This window comes from Rattus norvegicus, chromosome 18 (genome assembly GCF_021556685.1).
Source record: "Rattus norvegicus strain SHRSP/BbbUtx chromosome 18, alternate assembly SHRSP_T2T, whole genome shotgun sequence".
In the NCBI taxonomy this organism is placed as follows: Eukaryota; Metazoa; Chordata; class Mammalia; order Rodentia; family Muridae; genus Rattus; species Rattus norvegicus.
Window position 1 is genome coordinate 34,670,989 of NC_141551.1, and position 22,289 is coordinate 34,693,277.

A 22,289-nucleotide genomic window follows, 5' to 3' on the forward strand; every position below is an offset into this window, starting at 1 on the left:
GTGGATTGTCTCAATTCCTGGACTAGTCCATCAACGTGTTGAAACCAAATTCCTGTAAGATACCGAGATATATTACGGGATATCTGAGCAGCATGACTGACATTCACAAATGTTATGGAAGTGAAACACAGTCCTGAATATTTCCACTCACAACCCAGTTGCATTAACTCCATCAAGCTGTGCATGGGCGTTGAGATGTCCTTGTGAGTAGGGGGTAGGAAAAATGAAACCTGACTGGTCTCAGCTGAAAGTCCTTGAGACCAGGAATCCAAGTAGGCACACTCTGCAAAATACAGCTCTGAAGACAAAAGTTTAGAATTGAGATATCTTTTGTTTGATTCTCCTAAATAAATTTTTCAGGCGGTCTACCTCTATCAAATCTGATCAGTATGACTCTGTGAAGTTTCCAGAGCCTAATCACACCTTTTACAAGCACAAAGACAAATTTTTTCTCCCAAAATACTGTGTTCCTTTTATCTCCTTTTCTTTTCTTTTTTTCTTTCGAGACCTTTTCTCCCTCCGACATACTTTCTTGTTGTTCTGTAAGGATCCTCTGACCTGTCCTAATGGCTGTAACGGCTTCCCACACAAAGAAAAAAATAAACAAAATTACCAGCCTTGCCCACAAAGGATCCATAACTTTCGGTTTCTTCACAGTGGTTCTCCACCTAGGCCCATATCTTTCTTCTTCATAGCCAGCTGCCTCATCTTCTAAATCCTCTTCCTCAGAGGGGCTAAGCTTGTCTGTTTCTGAACTATCAAGCCCCAAAGCCTCTAACTCCTCTACCGGATAAAGGCTTTTTTTTCGGGGTTTTCTTCTCCTTCCTCTGTTTCTCTCCCAGGGCGTCCTTTCCCTTATCTCTCGCTTCCTTGGATCTAAAGTCCTTGGAAGGGCCTTTTTTCTTATGTGCACCTTTTCTCTTTGAGCTCTTTAATTTTTCATTCCGCTCTGTTTCTGACATGCTGTATCAAGACCAAACATGCCTCTCAGAGTTTACCTGCAGTTCTGGACCCTCTCCGCGAACGGAGGCTCTCCTCGGCGCCGGCGATGGTGAGGCGTTTTTTCTGGGTTTCGGCACCATATGTCCCGCGCTATCGTCCCGCCAGCAAGAACACGCGCGGACACCAGGATCCTTCTGCAGCAAAGCGTTTATTGCATCTTGAAGGGGAGAGACCTGGGGCCCAGAAAGGCACTACTTATAAAACCCTAGCACGGCGCGTCCACGCCTGATTGGTCGTTTACCCATGATCTCACTGGCATGCCCTGGGGTGGGCAAAGACTTGGCGCGAACACACTCTTGCACATGCGCACACAGCTAGTTTCCTGAAAGGAAGTCGGGCTGGCGCGGCGGAAGCCAGCGCCATCTTGTGATGGCGAATGCTATCCCGGCTTTCCACGTGGGGTGCAGCAGAAGCCAGCGCCATCTTGTGATGGCGAATGTTATTGCGGCTTTCCACAAAGACCCTTACAGGGAAGACCATCATGCTCAATGTTGAGCCCTCGGACACTATAGAAAATGTAAAGGCCAAGATCCAGGATGAGGAAGGAATTCCTCCTCATCAGCAGAGGTTGGTCTTTGCTGGTAAGCAGCTAGAAGATGGCTGTACTTTGTCTGACTACAACATTTAAAAGGAGTCCATGCTCCATTTTGTGCTGAGACGTCGTGATGGTGTGTTGGGAGCGATGCCCTTGAAGCCCTCCATTATTGATGTTATTATTATGGTGAGAATTAAGTATGACTGGGTTCATGGAAAATCCCCAGCCAGCTGCAGAAGACTAATACAAATCTGGTGGTCAAGATGAATAATGATATGATAAAGTTGTGACCTTGCTGAGAAAGACATCTGACGTCAAGATGCCCAATGTGATGACCTGTAACCTTTCTGAAAAAACCAACATCCTGCTGACCAATAGATATGACAAACCTGTGACCTTTCTAACATCCAGTTGACATCAGCTGACCACACGAATACTGTGTCCTTGGCCTATGTAAATGTTTCACACTTCCCCCTCCCTGTTACCCCTGTTATGGTATAAATTCAGCCTTGGAAAAAAATAAAATTGTCACCTTGATCAGACTCTTGTCTTGGCATCCTTCTTCTTGTCTCTTGTCCCCCATTCTCTTCCAGATACCCTTAGCACCCTCGTTGACAAATGGCGCCCAGTGTGTGGCTGTTTGGAGGTCTCCTGGAGGAGAATATCATCCCCTGTGAATAGACAGGCCTGTCTTCCTTCTTTGTTGGAGCCTTTGCTCCCCTCTCAGAGCTCCCCCACTTCTGGCAACCATGGACTGCCTGACCTTGGTTCAGAGGCTTGGTGTGTATTTCTCCTCAGACAACGCAGATCTCAGTGGTGAGTGATGGCACAAGCATTCTACAGTCACCTTAGTGACAGGACTCAGGGAGTCACTCAGGACGTGAAGAATAGGGTTAAGAAAAAAGACTTAAAAATTCTTAGATTTTGTAGGAAATATTTGTCCATAGTTCCCCCAGGAGGGAACAATTGATACAAAAGACAGTGCAGAGTTAGTGACTGTTTTATGGGCCAGCTCACCCTCTTGCTGAAGTCTGCCCTCTGTAATGAATAAAAATTGTGTGTTTTTTGGGTTTGAGGTTGCCTCTTCTTGCATGGATGAGCAACCCCATGTACGTGGATTAAAAACCTTATACCCTCATGCTATTGCAGCGGTGACTTTGTCAATCTGTGCTCTGTGGGTGGTGCTCCTGAGGTAAGGTCACTATGGGGTCTTAAACATTTTGATGCATCAGTTGGGAACTGCACTCTCCCCAGACCACAAGTGGTGAGGAGATAGGAGGTAAGCTTGGGGAAATCTGTGTTCTGTGTTACTTTCTGTTTTGTCATGTTGTTTCCTGTTGTCTTGTATTGTCCAAGTCTGCTGTCTGAAGGGTTTGTGTCCCTTCAGAGGGGGGTTCAAACCCCCTCCCGGGAGAAGGGTTAGAGTCCCCTTGGTGGACTGCCATGGACTGCCTGACCTTGGTTCAGAGGCTGGGTGGTCACTGTGGGTCCAGTGAGGGGCTTACAGCTCTGACAGGTAGACGTGCTAGTTGTCACAGGCCACAGGTCCTAAAGGATGCTCTAGAAGGAGAAAGGAATCTAGAGGACACTCTAGAATCCTGTTGGGAGGTGGGATCAGATGGTCTGCCTCATCCCAGAAGCAGCTAAGGTTAAGCTGCAGTTTGGGCCAGGTACAGAAGGTATCAGGCATCTGTGGAAATCAGTTATAGGACGCCTTGTCTTGGTCTTGTTTGTCTAGTTTGTTTTCTGTGGTATTGTCATGTCTTTTTGGCTTTTGTTTCATTTTTGGACTTGGACTGATGACTGTGTTTGAAAGCATGGAACTGTTTGTTTTGTTTGTCAAAGAGTTTTACTTGGTCCTCTTGGTGCTTAACTTGGAAATAATTTGCTTGAGAGAAATTCTTTTCTACCAGGGAGTTTTGTCTTTGTCTCTTGAGCTGCCTCCTCCCCAAGGAGAGATGCTCCTCCCTTTGCTTCCCTTGTCCAGTCTAGCTGCTGTTAACAGTTCATCACACATGGACTCCAGGTTAGTGAGTGACCCTGTCTGAAGCAGGCATTAACAAGAACCTGAAAGCTTTGCCGTGGATCCTGAAGGACCTCCCTGTTGCTTAGACATTCACAGCTTCTAAGGAAGGGACAGCATGGAGTGAGGAAGTGTGGGGCTAAGGGTGGCAGGCTAGCGGGCCTGCTAGCAAGCAAGCTGGCAAACTGGGCAGTGGCACAGTTCAGGCCAAATGGGCGGGAGATTGTCAAGGCAAAGGGATGGCCGACTGGGGTTGACGCTTTGACAGCAAAAAGATAACACAGAGTTAGTGTGCTTGTTTTAAAAACTATTATGAGACTTTTGGATCTGAAAAAACTTCCAGTTGTTGCCTTCGGTGGCCAGACCTTCAACACTTGCTCACAGAAGGAGAGCATTCATTAAGAGAAGTTCTTTGAGGAAGCCTGCTTTAGCTGCTGGCCCTATTCCAAGAGAGGAGTTGATCTCCAACATTAAGTCACCTTCCCTGTTAGTCATCATTGACATGGAGAGTGCCTCTGATCCTATCCCCACAGCAGTCAGTTCCTGCCCCTGTGGTCAAAATGCCCCAGGTTGGGGGGCAGGGGAGCCCCTAAAGTAGTTTCAGAAAGAGTCTGCAGCAGACTGCAAGGAACTTTGTTTTGCCAGACAGAACAGGCTTTACTCTAGGGTGATAACAGGAGAAAGTCTTGGCACTGGCTCTTCAGCTACTCCAACTGGAGACTGTGGCCAAGGTCAGGATCAATGTTTTCTTTTCCATGGCCCTCTAACCCAGTGAGACAGCTTGGTGAAGGGCTGCTACTGCAGTCCTGGGAGGCTGTAGTTCTATTAAAGATCAGTATTCCAGTGTTAGCAATCTCTTTATTGGATGTAAGAGACAGGAAGCTTGCTCAACTGTGGACTCCTACCTCAGGAATGGCAGCAGAAAGAGTCCTTATAGCCAGTTATCTCTGACTATAGCTTACTGTCTGATACCTGAGGCATCAATCGGATCACACCCCCCTGGGCAAGCCCTCCTTCAATAGTCAGATGCTATTTTTTCCTGGTCTCTTGACTCAAGGTTGCCAGGCATGTCTGACAGTCTGGAAGGAACTTCCCCCCCTAAAGTGAACGAACCATACAATTCTTTTATTGGCCACTTGGCATCTAGCACCCAGGTCCTAACTATCTCTCCATCCTTTTGTTATTAGTTCTTACTGGAAGCCTAGTGTCCTTTGGAGTCTGGATCTCTTGAGAGGCAGAACCACCGAGCTGACACTAAAGGGAGGTAGTCCTTAAGGAGAATCTAAGTCCAGAGAGACAGCCGGTAACAGATTCCAGCTGCCCCTCTGCTCGCCTTTCTGTTTCACAGGCACAAAGCTTATGCTTGTTTTTGCACTGGCCTTTTTGTCACAAGAAAGCTTTCTCATTTAGCTGTGTGACTGAATGCTATTTGTCACCTGATCTGGTTGTTCTGCCAGCTCTCACCAGGGCACCCCCTAGTTTTCTTGCCTGGCCCCTTTCCCCTGCTCTTAAGAATTTTATCACCTAATACACTGTGTTGTTTGACTTATAATCTTCCCATCCTGCTAATATGCATGTCCCAGATTCCCATTGTGAAGGTTCTAATTCTAAAACAAGGGGATGGTGCATCCCCCTAAATATTAAATTTACTTCCACGGTTCAAAACCAGGATTGGACACATGGATATACTTGGAGTCTTAGAATGTTTCAATCAGGTGCCAATACAGGGATTATATTAACCATAAAATTGTTAAAAGAGCCTGTGCATTCTTACTCCTCAGTTTCTGGGCACTGACCCCAAGAAGGAGCCCAGGGAGGCACTGAACATGGCGCAACTTTATCTACAGCCTGCACTCCACCGAGAGGAGCTGCTTGCTCAAAGAACTGCACCGCTTCCAGTCCATTGCCATTGCACAAGAACAATTGGAACCTCTATCACCCACTCCAGGACAGCTGAGATATGTATTCTTCCACAATGAGATACCTTTCGTGGGGTTTGGCTTTTTGGATAATGTGATTATGATTGTTACAGGAACCCAAATTGAACTGTCTATTGGATTTATTTTGGGAATTTCAACAATGTCAATCAACATGTTATTTTTCCTTCTATGTATCAACATATTATTTAACTTTCAGTCATTGATACTGTACTGTACTGACATGGGGTTTGCTTATTTCTTACATAACATGCATGGGATACCTATTAATGTCTTTTTTTCCCCTGATGGTTATAATTCAATGCTGAGGTTTCTCCAAATTATTTAAGATGTTTAATATCAGTTAAAATTGTAATTCCCTGCCTGGTGGCATCCCTTCTGTGATATTTCACGGTAAACATTTACCATCATATACATTCATTCAATTTTTAAACTTCCACATCTATCCAAAATGGAGCAGTGTTTTAGGTATATCTGACTTTTTAAATTTTGACCCACACTGTCTTTAAGAGTCAGAGGATAATCAGAAAGAACAATTGTCTTGTCCCTCTTTTACATAAACCATACACGCTAACAAGTGTACTTATTTCTGATTGACTTTTTACCTTTAATTTCCCAACTTTGAGCTATCACAGGGAATTCTGGTTTGTGAGAAATAGGCAGTGCTTGGACATTTCCTGTGTCTTAGAATAGTTAAAGAGAGCATGAAAAAAGTCAGAGAAGGCTTAGAAAAGAGAAAATGAGGAAGAAAAAAAGCTGAGAGCTGATATCAAAATCAGTTCTCTACCTCCCCTTGGTTATCCACCCTGCTTCCCTCTCTGTTGGGCCCCCTAGTAGGCCTTCTTTTGGTTATATCTTTTGACCCTTGGACATTTAATCTTTTAACCAACTTTATTAAACAAGAGATAGATAATATAGCAACAAAACCTATTCAGGTATATTATCATAGGCTAGCTATGGAGGATGCCTTTGATGAGGGCCAAGATCACCTACACATCTCCTACCAGCCTAGGCAAGGACATTTTTGTCCTTCAGCCAAATGAGGCCAACATTCTTTTCTGCCTGCTGTCCTGATGCCTTTGCTGAAAAATCAATGAATTGTCACCTCTGCATGCTGAGCTGGACAGTCAATGATGGGTAAGAGAGTGATATATTCATGAATAAAGGGCCTAAGACAGGAGGGCCACCATTAGCTGCTGCCTTATCCCATGACGGACCCTGTCCACAAGATTCTCTTGGCCATGTGACAAATATCACTCCAACCTAAGACAGACGCAGTTCCTGAGGGGCTCATTCCAGGACAGCATGGCCATTTGGTCACCTTTTCATTTGACTATAAGGAAGGGGGAGATGTTGGGAGCGATGCCCTTGAAGCCCTCCATTATTGATGTTATTATTATGGTTAGAATTAAGTATGACTGGGTTCATGGAAAATCCCCAGCCAGCTGCAGAAGACTAATACAAATCTGGTGGTCAGGATGAATAATGATATGATAAAGTTGTGACCTTGCTGAGAAAGACATCTAACGTCAAGATGCCCAATGATAAGACCTGTAACCTTTCTGAAAAACCAACATCCTGTTGACCAATAGATACGACAAACCTGTGACATTCCTAACATCCTGTCAATATCAGCTGATTCCCTGACCACATGAATATTGTGTCCTTGGCCTGTGTAAATGTTTCACACTTCCCCCTCCCTCTGTTACCCCTGTTATGGTATAAATTTAGCCTTGGAAAAAAAAATAAAACTGTCGCCTAGATCAGACTCTTGTCTTGGTGTCCTTCTTCATGTCTCTTGTCCCCCATTCTCTTCCAGGTACCCTCAGCACCCTCACTGACAGTGGTGCTAAGAAAAGGAAGAAGTCTTATACTGCACACAAGAAAAGTAAGCATAGGAGGAAGAAGGTTAAGTTGGCTGTGCTGAAACACCATAAGGTGGATGAAAATGGTAAAATCAGCCGACGTTGTTGGGAACGTCCTTCTGATGAATGTGGTGCTGGAGGTGGTCACTTTGACATGCATTACTGTGGCAGGTGTTGTCTGGCTTCAACAAGCCAGAGGACAAGGAGTTGTGTATGAGTTAATAAAAAGAATCTGAAAAAAACAAAAGAATAGGATACCATGGTTGTGCTGATGCAGGTGTTGTTGACTTTGACTTGGGTTATGTTCTGCTTGGGGACAATCAAGGAAAAGGAAGGGAGACCCCTGATAAACTAGGCACTGTAGGAGCCGAGCTAACGCAGCAATTTTCTTGTTAAACATAAAGCTGGTTTCTCTTTTTTCTTTCTGTGTTTTCAGCTTTTAATGGCATGGTCTCATGTAGCCCAGGCTAGCCTAGGACTCCCGATTTTCCTTCCTCTACCTCTCAAGTGCAAGGAAGGACAACAAGTACATGTCACTATACCCAGCCTAAAGTTGAAATATAAAGAAATATTTTATTTTTAAATGTGTGTGTGTGTGTGTGTGTGTGTGTGTGTGTGTGTGTGTGTGTGTATGTGTTATATGTGCTCCGGAAGAGGATTCTGGATACTCTGGAGCTGGAGCTGCAGGCACCTGTAGCTTCCCAGTGTGGGTTCTGGGAACTGCTCTTGGGTCCTTTGGAAGGGCATCAAACACTCTTAACTGCTGAGTCATTTCTCTAGCCCCATAAAGTTGAATTTTTAAATATTATCTTAAGTGAGTAGACAGAGACTGCGAAGGTATATTAGTCAAGGATCTCTAGGGAAATAGAGCTGATAGGATGAGAGTGTGTATGTGTTGTATGGTGTGTGTGTGTGTGTGTGTGTGTGTGTGTGTGACTTCCTGGCTACACACTCCAAGAATGGCTGTCTACTTGTCTACTAACAGGACATTTAAGAATCTCATAGTTTGGGCTGGAGCGATGACTCAGTGGTTAAGAGCACTGACTGCTTTTCCAGAGGTCCTGAGTTCAATTCCCAGCAACCACATGGTGACTTACAACCATCTGTAATGGAATCTGGTGCCTTCTTCTGGTGTGTCTGAAGAGAGTGACAGAATACTCACATACATGAAATAAAAAAAAAAAGAATCTCATAGTTTGGTCCATGAGGCTAGATGCTTCAGGAGGTCTTTAGTATATGTTGGAGTATCTTCTAATGCTAGTGATCCAGAGTGAGGCCAGCAGACAAAGAGCAAAAGCTTCTTTTTCCCATGTTTTTTGTCTAGGCATCCAGGAGAAGGTATGACTCTGATTTAGGGTACATCCTCAGACTGCAAATGATTGGTATTTAATCCCAGGAAGAATGTGGGAAAATGGCAAGCATGTGGGATTCAGGCCATGTGTCTGGGCTCCAGCCTCAAACAAGAGGGTACAGCTGTTCTGTGGGGAATAGGCAGATGTAGAAAAGGAAATTGAACGTCAGAAGGGATTTACACTGGGGAAGTGGCAAAATATGGGAATGGATATATGGCTTGTGCTTTCTTCATGGAAGGTGGGGTGAGGCCCTCAAGTGAAAGGGGGCACACAGTGGAGGCTTTGAATTAATGGGACAAATTAGTGCCTGGTTGTTCTGAAATAGTAGAGTGGCATTTAAGACTGGGGAGACTAATTGTCTTAGGGTTTTGATGGCTGTGACCATGGCAACTCTTAGAAAGGAAAACATTTGATTGGGGGCTGGCTTACAGCTCAGAGACTTAGTCCATTGTGGTCTTGGCATGGCAACTGCAGGGAGACATGGTGCCGTGTCGCGCGCCCAATGTCCCGCCAGCAAGAACGACGCTCGGCAACAGGATTCTTCTGCGAGCAAGCCTTTACTGTGTTACAGCTCTTCTCAGTGTTACAGCTCTTCTCAGTGTTACAGCTCTTCTCAGTGTTACAGCTCTTCTCAGTGTTACAGCTCTTCTCAGTGTTACAGCTCTTCTTAGTGTTACAGCTCTCTTGAACAGGGACCCCGAGCAGCAAAATCGCTCGACTTATATAGACAACTGTATGCTAATTATCTCTCAGGGATTGGTGGGGCTTGGATCACTCCACTACTTGTCCTCCAGTGATTGGCGGAGAATGAATCACCTCATTAGCATATTAACAGTCAACTGACACCTGGTGCATAAACCGCACATGTGCAGTACCGCTGTTCACCACTAGAGGGAGCCCTAGCAAGGGGGACAAGCCTGCACATGCGCAGTAAGTCATTTATATCCAGACAAGGCTGGATGTCGGTGCCATCTTTGTTTCGCCGCGCCGCTCTCTACAGTGCCGGAGAAGGAGCTGAGAGTTCTACATCTGCATCTGAAGGCAGTAGCAAGAGAGACACTGGGCCTGGCTTGAGTATCTGAAACCTCAAAGCTTGTCTCTCATCTACTCCAACAGGGCCACACCTCCTAAGAGTGCTACTCCCTGTGAGCCTACAGGAGTCATCTTCGTTTACCACACTGATTTCTGACAACAGCCAGCTCATGCATGTGATTTGTCTGGTGGGCCAATTCTCCAGCTGAGGCAGAGAGAAGGGCGTGGTTGGGCTCTTTAAAGGGGGTAACAATTCTGGGTACTTTGCCACTAGGAAAGGCTTTTCCCCTTCCATTTCTGTCTCTTTGATACATATAGGCTTCTTGCTGATGAGAAGATGTGAATGTGACTAGAGTTTGTAGCTCAGCTCTTAGTGGCATACCTCACATCCCTCTATCCCTCTAACCTGTCTGTGTCTCTATTATTTGGAAGATAGGATGAGACCATCAGAATGTGACTACATCAGAATATGACTACAAAGTCATACAATGCCGCCCCCACCCCAGCTAGATTCATTTCCATTTAGAACAGTGTTTTTTTAACCTTCCTAATTCTGTGACTCCTTAATACAGTTCCTCATGTTTTAACCCCCAACTATAAATTTATTTCTGTTGCTATTCCATAACTGTAATTTTGCTACTATTACGAATCATGATATAAATATCTGTTTTCTGATGGTCTTAGGTGACCCCTGTGAAAGAGTTGTTTGACCCCTAAAAGGGCTCAGAATTTACAGGTTGAGAACCATTGATCTAGAAGAAGCCATGTGACCTGCTAGATGGCTCCAGGTGGTCAATCCACAGATGAAGTGTCCCTGAAGGGAGGAACCTGCCCACACTCTGAGGAAGATTCTTTGGAGACACATTAGCTAAAATTTCCTGGCTGCTGCTGAGTTTGAGGAAAAGCTGCTCTGTAGGCCCAGAGGTCCTAAGTCCCATCTGCTGATGTTGAAAACTTCATCCCTCTTTCATTTAACAGAAGTCTTTTTTACCCTTCAAAAATCAGTTTTTACTTGGACAATTGCCTTCTCTGAACAAATTCTCCTAAAAGCTAACTATGAAAGACAGAGTTGCTTTCCCCCAGTATTTTCTGTAATTTCGTCTCTCTTTTGTTCCCAGGGTTACAACTGATAATAGATTAGTGTGTCTCCTTGCAGACTGAGAGATTTACCTACTCTGCTACTTTTGTTTACATTTGGCTGCAGGAGTAGGAAATCTCAAATAACAATAGTTCAAGCAAGTCAAAAGTTTCTGCCAGATGTAAGGAAAATCTGGAAGCGGGAGGTCCAGGGCTAAATGGTGGCTCCATATTGTTATAAGGAATGCAGGTCCACTTTGTCATACTTTATCTGTGGTTTCCATCCTGTAGGTCACCTGCTCCAATATGATGATAAAAGATCTAGCCATTCTTCTTGTTCACCAGACCAGATACAGCAGAAAAAAACAAAACACAAAAGCCCCCAAACCAACCAACTAACCGACAAACCAAATAAACAAACAAACAACAAAAAACAAAAACCCAAGACTCTCACTTATGTACACCTCTGATTACATCTCATTTAGCAGAATAAAGCCACATATAGCTGCAAGAGATGCTGAGCACTGAATAATTCCTACAAATAGCATACCTATTATTAAATAGAGAAGAAAAAGACAGTGAAGCCATCATGTGCATAGAAGGGCACAGTATCACTTTTGTTACATAAACTATGATTTTTCAACTCTCCTCCCAGTTTAATGTATTTTTTATCTCAACATAAGTACATATAGTTCCTATTTTACTCACTGTTACCCAGCATGCATAGTATAGAGGTATAATTTCTTCAGTTGTTTCTCCATAAGAGATCATTCGAAGTCTTTAAAATACTTAGATGCTATCCTTCCTGTATCCAGACATAAAAAACTGATACATAAAGATGGTTAAGTACACGTTCTAGGTTGCTAAGGTAGATCTGAAATATCATAGATTATCAAGGTTCATCCCAAATACTGCATCCTTCCACATGCAAAGCATCTTGGTAACTATCTCTGTATTGTTGCAAGTAAGGATGGGGACAAAGGAGCCAATGGAGAAGGGCTAAGTTGTTACATTTGGCCTATACATTATGATAGACCTCCGGAGCGGGGAGACCCTCACTCAAGTCTCAGAATGACTCGACCCCCCAAGAACTCACGTAAGACCATCCTTGCTGTAATTTACACAAGGTTTATTGATAGGAACCAGTGCACTGGGGTCGAGACTCGTATCCCACGCAGGGGCAGTGGAGTTTGACCACCAATAGCTAAGAGGAGAGGAATTTAAAGGAAGAAACCACAACCCAAGGGGATAGGGAGGGCGTCATTGGAAAAATGTTGAGAATACCAGTGAAAAATCACAAGAAAGAGCTTCCTGCTTCTCAAGATTGTTCTCTAAGATTTTAATCTAACTTTCTGGTCAGCTAGTTCCTGGGAGAGAGTTGTTGAACCTACCGATGTAATTCTATGGTCCTAGGAGAAGCTTCCTGGAACATACAATCCCAGGGCCTAGCTGTTTTTTTTTTTCTTCTACTCTGAACCTTTGTCTGGGGGGGAGGCAACCTTAAAACTTCTATCTTTCAATTACCTTCAAGGTTCAGGATTTCATTGGAAAGGTGTGTAGGGCTCACCTAGTGACTGTGCCTTTCACAATCAGCATCGCATGCTATTGGAAATCCTAGGGTGGGAGGGTCCCCCGTCTGGGCAGAGACAATTTACTAGGAAGCCACAATCTGTAAGAGTCTCCTAATTTATCTTCCTTCCACTTTTATTTGGCTTGGCATGCACAGCGGGCTTTTAAAACAAATACCAGATACTGTCGCTATAATGTTGCTAAGCTTCTACTATGTTTCAGCTCTTGCTGGAATATACTAGTTTCTATCCTGCTAAGTATCTTTACCTTTGTCCCTTTTTTCCAGAACGGTCTCCTGTGACATTTCACAGCAGGCTTAGAATCACATCCAGGTGCCAGCTAACATTGTTTTCTGGAAGTTGTCCTCACAAATGTCTCCGGTTCTGCAGTAAAGCCATCAGCGACTCTCCCATTGTTCTCTTGTCCCTTGACAGCACTCACCTGAAGACTTGTACAAGTACATGAATGTGTGAGCGGCATTAGGGGGAGCCGTTGTCTTGGCCATGGTTCAAGGCATGGACTTGTGGTAGGCTTAAGGTGTATTTTATCTTTTATATTTTGCTGCATGGCTCCTTGGAGCCTTTTTTTCTTTCTAGTGTTCTCAGAGCCTTTCCCCCACCATCTGCCCCTCTCAGGTTCATGCTGTTCCTGTGGTCTTAACCATCTAGCTTCCTCAGCAGTGTCTTGCCTTAGGAATACTTCATAGGTTGGGTGTCTTAAATATCTATTAAAAAATAATATCCCAAATAAAAAAATAGGCTATGGACAGTGTGAGGTGAGTCATCAACCATCTATTAAGAAAAATACTCGACCTAGCTCCATCCCACCCTGGGGAAAAATCAAATTCCATTCCTCTTAAGGTGTTTTGGACACAATCAGTATTTATTTTTATGGTTAAAGGAATAAGAGCAGGTGGACTGGGCACATGCCCATTCAGTTCCCATGTTTCCCTTCTTTGACACTAAAATAAAATTTTTAGTATGGTCCCTTTGGCAGGCGATCACACATGTTATGTCAGTGTATTTAAAAAGTGGGTAATTCATTTGTTAAATGAATACGGCGATTATTAATTTCAATTTATCCTGTTTATTGGGAACAGCTGTTCATTAACATTTATGTAACTGCTAATTTTAGAGCCAAACTAATTACCTCAAACACAGCGCTGTGGTATCCTGAATAGAAAAGCACTCTTAACTGTCCTGCCTGCCAGAATATAAATATAACAACAGCGAGCCCTCTAGGGTGCTATTTTACACTTGGCCAGATGGGGGCTCTCTTCAATTGGAGTTCAAGTCATATGCTCCAAAGGAGCTCATCCGGACAGAAACGCTAAAGGGTTCTTGAAGAACATGGTGTGGCAAATCGTCCCCAGGGGCCAGGCAGGTAATAAAGAAGAATGAAATGGGAAGGTGTGAGAACTCACACATGGTCATTGGTCTTTGTTTTGTCACTTTTGATCAAATTTGGTTATGAGAATCTGTGCAAGGAAAGGTGATAAATGCCTGTCAGTCCTTGCAGTTAGATTTCAGGAGAACCTGATGACACGTAGGGATTGTGGCAAACAGGACCACAACCATTGGACTGGATGCTGGGGGCTGGACAGGTACGTGGTACGGAGATAAGAGTTAGAACTGCTCTCAGAGGACCCAGCTACTGTCATCTGGGACTGGGACAAACACGAAGAACTACAGATCCTCCATGGAAACCAATATATGGCATTTTAATGTGAAATTTCCCAAATAGTAAGCATCAGCTCAAATGGTAATAGGCTCCTGTAGACTGACTTAGTACGTGTGAAGTCAAGGGCTGTTCATGTGTGGCTTGCTAGTTAAGAGCTGTTCCTTGGTGAGGGGTATGGCTTAGTTGGTAGACATTTAACCTAGTATGCTTGAGGTCCGAGTTTGATTCTTTGTTTCTGCTTTATTACCTGCATGATCCCTGGGGACGATTTGCTACTGTAGCCTTCAAGAACCCTTCAGCATTATAAAAAAGACATGTGGTGGTTCATGCTGTAATCCCAGGGCAGTAGATGATAGAGAGAGTTTAAGGCTTGCCCTCAACATGAAATCCTGCTCTTCTAATTTATCTGGTTTAATTTTTAGACCAGGATTTATTTTTATTATTTTAAATTTTGTATAGATGTGTGTGTGTGTGTGTGTGTGTGTGTGTGTGTGTGACTGCATGTGAGTATATGCACACGAATGCAGAGGCCAGCAGAGGCCTGTGTGCTGTCCTTCTGGGGCTGGAGTTACAGACAGTTGGTGCTGGGCACTGAACTGGGGTCTTCTAGAAGGGCAGCAAATTCTCTTAACTGCGGAACCATTTCTCTGACTCCCTCATTTGTCTTCTATTTCTTTCATACAGCGGTCTGTTCCCTTAAAGAAATTAATCTGAAGAAAAACTCATAACCCTCACATTGCTTCGCTATTCTTATTATACAACTAAGGAGTTGGGTTTTATTTTTCTGTAAAACATGGTATCACTAAACTTTGTGGAAAAATATGAAACTTACAGAGAACATTAAAATAGTCATTTTCATGTAGGAGTACTTTATTTTATTTCCTCATCCTTTTGTGGGCAAATCACCCTTGACATGGGGCAGAGGACCTTGGAATGCAGTGGGTCTTCTGATGATAAATGGCTGGTATGTGGTGAGAAGCTCCCCCGCTTGGGGAGATGAAGATTCCTGGAACATGCCTCGACTCTTTTTTTATATGCTAATCTAAAAAAAAATTTAAAATAGATCTTATGTGTTGGTGTTCAGCATCTGTTTCTGTCAATGTCTCAGCCCTCATGGGCTTTTAGCTAGAAGCACCTTTCCAGATGCCCTAGGTCACTGGGGTTCTAGAAGCTACTTTACTTTCGGGTGAGTGAAAGCTCTGGAGAGACTTTGAAGACAGAAGGGAGGCAAAGGCCATTTTCCTCTCTGATTTCTGTCATGTCTGTACATGTGAATATTGGCAGCAACCAGGCTGTATGTTCACTGTTCATTCTTTAGCTTTGTGGTGTGGGAAAGCTGTGGTCTCAGCAGTGGTGGTAGCCATGGAAACAGCACTAGCCCGGCATCTCCATGGCTGTGGTAGTTTATGATCCTGGAGTCTGAACCTGTTTCAGTCAGCACTGACAAGGTTTGGCCATGCTAACAAGCTACCAGAAACCTTAAATCAGTGGTTCTCAACCTTCCTAACGCTTTGGCCCTTTAATACAGTTCCTCATGTTGTGGTGACCCCCAGCCATGAAATTATTTTTGTTGCTACTTCATAACTGTAATTTTGCTATTGTTATGAATTGCAATGAGAACATCTGATATGCAGGATGTCTGATATCAACCCTGTAAAAAGGTCATTTGACCCACAAAGGGGCTGAGACCCACAGATTGAAAACCACTGCCCTTAGATGATGGGTTAATGCTGGGCTCTGTTTGAACAATATGTCCCATCTACTCTAAAGAATTCAGGGCACAGGTCTGCCATTCATCCACTTTTCCACAAAGGGAAGTGTCACTGGTAGGAGGCCAGCTGGGGAGATTTGTTAAGTCCTTATATATCTCGCAGTAGCCTATTGGTGGCCTTTAAATCCCACTCAGTTGTCTCAGGATTCTGCAAGCATCTAGGTTTTGAATGAAGACTCCATTCTTCTAATGTAATGGTTCTCAACCTGTAGGTCATGACCCCTTTGGAAGTCTGTGTCCTTTTCACAGGGGATGCCTAAGACCAACAGAAAACACTACAATTCATAACAGTAGCAACATTATAGTTATGAAGTAGTGCCACACCCACTCCAGTGGAGTCTGTGTGACGTGAAGCTCTTGTGCTTTGTTTCTATGCAGAACAGAGGCTGTGCCTGGAACGGCTCAGCCTCCTGGAGGTCCTGGCTGTCTCCCTACAAAAAGATGATGACTGGGGTCTATGCTTGCGGTGGAGGTGCCTTCTGTGTTCTAGCCTGGGTGATCTTAGCAACTTTAAGCCTGTCAACAATATCTGATGTTAAGAATATAGCAGTGTGGGAAGATGGTCATGTACCTTCAGATGTCTCAGGAACTGAAAGTTCAGAGACGGAAACGTCTCACACGGTCCTGATGAACTCAACGGCTGCGATGAACTCAACTGCTGCAGCCATTAGTTCCCAGCAAATAGGAGAGAAATTAATTGCAGCTACTAACAACATGACTGCTCCAGAAAAACCTCTCCCCCGTTTTGGAAAAGTTTTGTTTAGCATGATTCAGAATAATAGTGACTCTTTTAGAAAGATCATAGACAAGTTCCAACAAGTTGAACAAACTTATCAAGAGTTAACTAAAAGGAAAAGAAATTAGCATTGAGCAAGAAATGAAAGAAATTATAGAATGGTTACAAATGTTTCCATATTATTCTGAGGGACCATAAACATAGAGTTTAAACTTTATTAAAACAAAGGTAAATGTTGAATGCATATCTGGTGCCCACAAGTCTGGCAGTATAATTGCAGTTTTCTAAACTATTGTTTGCGGCTGAGAATTGTTTCCTAGACTGTACGTTCAGCTTTCCTCCTTGCAAGGGACATTTGGTGAGGTGATGAATAAGAGCTAGATGATTGCCAGTTATTGATGTACCTGTTCTAACTGCTTAAATCTATGCCAGAAAGTAAAGCTTTTTGCAGCAGCACACACCTCGAGTTTGTGTCTGTCTGTCGGGACAAATCCGTTCTCTACCTGAAATCCAAGCCTTGGTCCCTCTGCTGACACACTCCCCTGGGTGGTCTGTGACAAAGTAGCAACAAAAATGATATTGTGGTTGGGAGTCACCACAACATAAAGAACTATATAAAAGCATTAGGAAAGTTGAGAGCCACTATTGGAGGGCTCCCACCCACATCCTTTTGGCATAGCTACTTTGGGGTGTTTGCCATGCCTCTTCCCCTTCCCTGAGTAGCTCCAGTATCATAGGTAACATTTGCTACTTTGCATCCGTAGACAGTCTTTTTCTTCCATTAGCCTGAAAATGCCTGAGGTCCTACGTGCCTTCTCTCTCTCTCTCTCTCTCTCTCTCTCTCTCTCTCTCTCTCTCTCTCTCTGTATGTTTTGAGACAGGGTATCTTTGTGTGGCTCTGGCTGTCCTGGGATTTGCTCTCCAGACCAGGTTGGCCTTGAACTCAAATCTACCCACCTCTGCTTCCCAAGTGCTGGGATTAAAGACAGGCACCACAACCAAGCAGCTTCTGCCTCTGCTCTTAATCACATTCCCAGAACCTAGTGCAGCTTCTGGCATGTAACAGACACTAAATAGTGCTTGGCTGAAGGAATGAGCTCTTGCTTCATTAAATCTTAACTAAAGTTCAATTGGTTAATAACCATGATCTAGTATTATTACTATCCCAACTTGGATTACAACTTGAGTTTATTAAGGTGAGTGGAAAGTTCTGCATGGTGTAGAATGCATCTTTGTATATTAACTTTTTAAATTGACACACAGATGTTAAGATTACTCATATGCAACAGTGCGCAGTTTCCATTGTATCCAAGTAGCAATCAGGAATGGCAGCGTGCCATTTGGTAACAACCGACACTGTGGCTTTTCAGATTTGGCTTGCAGAAACTTTATCCTCAATTAAATCTGGTCACACTTTTGAAATGCTTTTGAAATGTGTTAGATCACTCCAAGCTCAGCAATTAGGTTTTTTTTTCTTTTTATTTTTCTTTCTTTCTTTTCTTTCTTTCTTTTTTTTTATTTTTTTTTGGTCTGTGATAAAAATAACTGCAACAGATACATGACAGATACAGTCTCATAGGTCATAAACATACACAGCAAAAGGAAACGGTGCATCAGCAGTTACCACAGTTAATAGAGGAACTTAGTAGAGACATCTGGGAGCTTTGGTTTATAAGCCCTGACAGTTCTCGAAGCAGAGGCAATGTTTACAGAACAATTATGATTGTTAACACACTGAAAACAAGTACAGCATTATGAGCTCACTTGTGATGCCTTACCTTTGCATTTATCAACAGTATCTTACTATAAAAATATTCAACTTGTGCTTATCATTGAACTTTCAGTGCTTGCTAAAAGGTGCCAAGTGAATTTAACAGAGGCAGGAATTTTCTATAAGATGATACATTTTTTAAAAGCATTTTTACAGTTATCCAGACCTAAAGACTCTCTAGTCTTTTAGAGTTATCAGTGATGAGCGTGGTCACATTTCAACTTACAATAGTATTATATCCTTGACTCACAATGTCCTTTTGTCAATTTACCTGAAAAGAAAATTTAATCTGGTAAAGAATGTTTTAAGAGTGGCATAATAAATAACCAATATATTGAGCTGGTTGCAGCTCCAGATGACAATTACAAAGGATATGGAAGGGGACCTCTCGCTCAACCCACTGGTAGTTGAGATTCTGTTGCAGGATATTTGATCATGCTGCGAATGCCAAGATTGGGTCGTTTACCGGAAAAAGCCTGTTTCTAGTTGTTGTGTGGCTAAGTCTTTGTACCTACCTTTCATTCCTCTGGCTGGAATACAGACATGCACAATGAAGGCAAAGTAGGTTGGTAGAAGGAAGCACCCATGTTTGAAAGTGATGTCTACTTGAGAGGCAGGCAAGTTGTTGAATCAGAGAAAGATTTGATAGGACAGCATCTGCCCAACTCTCATGAGAACAAAGGAGAGAAAAGAGCCTACTTAGAGAGCACAGAGAGAGGAAAAAGCAGAGGAGGCAGTTTAACTGGGACAGTTATACAATACAGAGACAGGTTGAAAACAGAACGAGCCAGAGAATGAGAAGGAGCCAGAAGACTAGAACAGATTGCCAGAGTTAGTGTGAGGCCAACAGAGCACTTCAGGAGAAGCTGAGAGAAGCCAGATTGAGTCAGTAGCTTAGAGAGGAGTTTGAGTCAGGACAGCGGAGTTGACCAGTCAGCCAGAGCTCAGAAAGAACTAGTAGGAAGGGGTGAACGTATTCAACAGCAGGTCTCAGAGGCTGAAAACATCCCAGGCCTAGATTGGATTGTACAGAGTCTAGAACCTTCCAGGACTGGGTCTAGGTTAGCAGACGGAGGCAGTAAGCATCAGAGACAAAAATTATATTAGGTGAACAAAGGTTACTTTTGCAAGTTTCTGCATATTTTATTAAAAAACACTTTTATTGATTCTTTGTGAATTTTATATCATGCGCCCCAATTCCATTTATCTTCTGTCCCTTCATATCCATATTCCACTCTTGCAACCTCTTCCTGCAAAACAAAAACAAATCAAAACAAAAGGAAACGTCTGCTTGTGGAAGCTGGAGTGAGTCACGGTGTGTCTTGCAGCATACTCTTTCGTCCACACATCTGCACTTGCAAATGTTCATTGCAATGAGTCGTGGGTCTGGTTCAAGGTCTTTGGTTTCTGCTGCATTAGCAATACTGGATCCTCACCATGACTCCTTTTGCTTATCATGTTGTTGCCCTGCGTCATGGAGATGCCTCAGCTTTGGGTCTGCAGGACCAGCCCTATCCCATGCTGCAGCAGCTCATAGATGACGTAGGTTTTTGGGTGGGTCAACTCAAAACCCCAGGTATAGGCCTGGGTGGTAGTTGAGTTGTTCAGCCCATAAACTCTCCTGCATTTGAATCACCAGGGCAAGCCCTCCAGCACTGCCCCTGCTAGCTTACCCAGTGCTAGAGCCATCAAGGGTCAAGGTCAGCTCTCAGCTCTCATGCCTTCTGGGCCAGCTTACCTACACCTATGCCACCAGAGCCAGCTTCACTGTGCTGCCCAGTTGAAGTGCTGGGTTCACTCTTCCGAGTGTAGGAGCTGTGAGAGGTGGGACCAGCTCTGCACAGCCAGTCCTTGGACATCTACATGGTCCCAGGCAGCAGTCCACTCAGCCCAGGGACTTCCACATGCTCTTTAGTGGTATTAAGTCTTGGACACTGACATAGACCTCTGCTGATGCATGGCCATGGACCCAGACATGGCTCTCAGAGGCAGCATGGGCTGGGGCTTCACCATGGCCTCAGGTGACAGGGCTGACTACTCACAACAGGCTGTTCCTCTTCACCCTCCCGTCTCTAGTTCCATCTCTCTTCATGAACTTCAGACTGTTCCATTTCTCTTTCTCTCCCATCTGACCACCACATATTTGCACACGGTAGTGGCTCCTGCTACAGGTTGGCCACGTGGCTGATGTTCTCCACCCTCCTTCACTGGGTAGCAAGGTGGTGTGCTGGTCTCTTGGTGTCTTACTCCACTGACACTGGGTGGCATGGTGACAGGCAGGTCTACTCCAACTGCTGCTTGACCTGGCTGAGTTCATGTTTTTAACTTGAACTACAGAAGTACATACACACCTGTCTACTACTTTAGTTTGGTGTCTTCATACAAAACCTGTTTATCCAAGGGGGAAAATGTACCTGGTAGTTTCTCCTTTAAAAGGTATGACATGATTCCAAAACTTTTAATAACTAGAATTTAGAAAAGAATAATTTTATTTAGAAATCGGGTGTACAGAGACTTAAAATGGAAAGAAGATGGCTACAGGGAAGAAAGATCAAGCTAGAGACCCAGACGTTGAGTGATTTTGGACAAACACAGGGGTCATCTGTAGCTTCTGTCACTCTGGTGAGTGTGTGGGGACTACAGAAGCTCTAGGATGCCATTTCCCATATGAAGGGACTTCAGTGCACACTAGTAGGTGATCCTCCTGAGTGGAGGTAAAGATAGCTTCTCTTCATTTAATTTACAAACTACTACTTGGTCAAATAAGTAAAGCCACATAAAAGTACATCTGGTAGAAATCAGCCATGAATGTTGGCAAGATGTGCTTGGATCTCACTCACAGCAGCTAGAGTGGGCAAGAGAGCACAGGTCAGCAACTCAGGTACTCTCCTGCATCTGTTCTGGAGTGGCCCCATGTTCACGGTACTGGCAGCCTTTGCCGTGGGACTCAGGGCTTCTCCAAAATCCAGCAGGCTTGATTCCCCTACCTTAGCACTTAAGTTTTCAACCTTTTCTTCAAAAGACTTGAAAGTTGGGGAGTGTGGTGATTTGAATAGGAATGGCCCCCATAGACTCATGAGTTTGAATGTTTGGCCCATAAGAAGTGACATTAGTAGGAGGCGTGACTTTGTTGGAGGAAATGTGTCACTGTGGAGGCAGACTTTGAGGTCTATGATCAAACGACACCTAGTGTTGTGACTCACAGTGTCCTTTTGCTGCCTTCAGATCAAGATGTAGAACCCTCAGCTCCTTCTCCAGCACCACGTCTGCCTGCATGCCATGTTTCTTGACATGATGATAATGGACTAAACCTCTGAACTGTAAACCAGCCCCAATGAAATGTCCTGTATAAGAGCTACTATGATCATGGTGTCTCTTCACAGCAACAAAAGCCAAATTAAGACAGTTTTTTTTTTCTTTTTACATCTTCCAGCTTTTTTGGTGACTACTGAGCCAACCAATGAAAATGCACCTGAAGCCTTTTTATAAGGTTTCAGGTGTCTTCTTGTATGCAGAGGTTGCTGTCACATCTTGCCATCCCTTGGTGTGATCTGCTTGAAGTGCTAAAGTGGGCTGATTCCAGTTGCCAAATGACCTCTGCTAGATGCTTTTCTTTTGCTGACAACATTTGAGACAGAGTCTGTAATTTTCCCTCCACCTTAGCAAGTTCCCATCTCAACTGTCTTGCTCTTGTTCTGGTAGGGTGTTTGGGGGCGCTGAGCATGGCTCCAGTGCCCTCTCCTTCCCCTTTGTCTTCAGCAGATTCTCTTGCCTCAGTCCATGTCTTGAACCATAAGCACTCTGTGTTAAGCTTAAGCTTAATGCTGAATTTCTACTAATTACACTGAACTTTGTCCAATAACGAATGAGTTCATTGTGGGGTAGAAATGTGAAGATTTTTCTAAGCCTCCTAAGGACTTAGACTGTTCATTTACAAAC

At 43.8% G+C, this 22,289-nt stretch overlaps 1 pseudogene; it reads left to right on the forward strand.

Annotated features, from left to right (window-relative positions):
- The first annotated feature begins 1,438 nt into the window (after nt 1–1,438).
- Nucleotides 1,439–7,584, forward strand: LOC108348734 (ubiquitin-40S ribosomal protein S27a pseudogene; annotated as a pseudogene).
- The last annotated feature ends 14,705 nt before the right edge of the window (nt 7,585–22,289 follow it).